Here is a 1,617-nt window from a genome sequence, read left to right on the forward strand (position 1 = left end):
TGCACAACTAATTGAAAAAAAATCACAGGCAGCCCAGGGATAAAAGCGTGCACTAAAAGTGTGTTATTTCAGTGAGACTCACGTATGATGTGGTGACGTGCTGATGTATGCCATTCACATACTTTTACATACAACCCATAATGAATTATGTAAACAACAAAAAATGCTTGATGAAACAGTATATTTATAATATTACTGAAATATTAAATACACAACATTAGATACTGTGCCAGCGTCGTCAGGGGAGGGGTGAAACCGCCAAGCATCTGCATCAACTGGAAGTGAGCTACCACTGCTGATCCCCAGCAAGGCAATACCACAATTGCACCAGTGAAGAAATATACTGGCATCAGGATTAAGATGTAGTGCATCGTTCCACCTTTGGTGTGGACAACAATAGTGCTGCTTTCATTGAGTTACTCCAGAGCAAATTAATCCACCGATTCCTCACATTTTCATTTGTCAAGGGGATGGAGGTTATTTTAAACCCTTGCTTCCAGAACTGCATTAACAAGAGACTGTCTTTCACATCAAATATTAAAACAAGGCCCAAGGTGGCTCCCCAGACAGCACCATTCAGAAAGCAGGAGAGGTCTGGCCAGCATACACCCCAAAACCAGGGGAAGAGGAGCAAACCGGGCTCGTAAACCCCGGAACCATAGACAGACGGCGCACAGCTGAGGGTTACATGCACTGCTGGCAGACAGCGCTCTGGAACAGTGACAGAGGGTAACCCGCAGGTAACACAGATTACCAGCCACCTGAAGCTGACTGCAACACCGGCAGGATCACCTGAAGTTGGATTCGGTGCGAGGAAGTGCACTAATTAGGATCTTAAAGCGTAGCAAAGGCAGGATCGATCAGCAGGATAAGGTCCACGAAGCTGAATTAAATGCAATGCCTTCAGTGCAGTGACCAAGGCCCGGCAATCCGGCTCACTTCCCCCGATCTCAGCCCGGTGCGATCCAAAGCGGCTGCCGAGGCCCAAACTCGGGAGGAGGGACTCGGCGAGAGCTCACCCCGCTTCCCCTTCCCCTACCCCCCGGCCCCCAGCTCTCCGGCTCACCTCGGGCTCCTGTCCGCGAGTGGGTGTCGGTGCCGCGGCCGAGCCAGCCCACGCTCCGGTGCCGGGTCCCACAAGTCCACGTCGCCACCAACGTGGCAGCCAAAGCAGATTGGACCGGAGCAGCAACACTTCCGCTTCCTCAGCAGCCGGAGTCCGCCCAGCCCGGCTGCATTGCACACCCAGCAACCGGCAGCCTAGCAGTTATGTGCCTGGTCACCAAACAATGCCGTCCGGAACCGGTTCTGCAAGTGACCACACAGGGGCAAGAGTCTGGGTAACGGCACACCCACATCTACAACACAATCCGATAGTTAGAACTCTGCTGCAACAATCAACCGAGCAGTATCACAGCCATCATCAGTTTGTTATGCATTTCCATAGGCTTGATGGAATGGTTACGTAAAATGATAATCCCGTGCTGTCACTGCCCTCAACATTTGAACATCCTATGAAAACATGTTGTCATGATTTTCTCCCATTTTCAGCACCGCCCTCCGGGGATTAGCACAAAGATAATGAAAAATGGCTCCATCAGCAGAGCCGAGGCACAA

General features: G+C 51.1%; 1 protein-coding gene across 7 annotated transcripts in view; it reads right to left on the reverse strand.

Annotated features, from left to right (window-relative positions):
- Positions 1-1,411, reverse strand: part of sec31a (SEC31 homolog A, COPII coat complex component) — a 93,829-nt gene extending 92,418 nt beyond the window's left edge. For 2 of the 7 annotated variants that reach the window (XM_072253042.1, XM_072253040.1), the window contains exon 1: positions 1,067-1,402. The gene's annotated coding sequence lies outside the window, so the exon portion shown is untranslated. Of the gene's footprint in view, positions 1-1,066 lie in introns of all 7 variants that reach the window. The other 5 variants (XM_072253044.1, XM_072253043.1, XM_072253041.1 and 2 more) reach the window with 4 other exon arrangements.
- Between the last annotated feature and the right edge of the window lie 206 nt (positions 1,412-1,617).

Source organism: Mobula birostris, chromosome 3 (genome assembly GCF_030028105.1).
Source record: "Mobula birostris isolate sMobBir1 chromosome 3, sMobBir1.hap1, whole genome shotgun sequence".
Taxonomy (NCBI): domain Eukaryota; kingdom Metazoa; phylum Chordata; class Chondrichthyes; order Myliobatiformes; family Myliobatidae; genus Mobula; species Mobula birostris.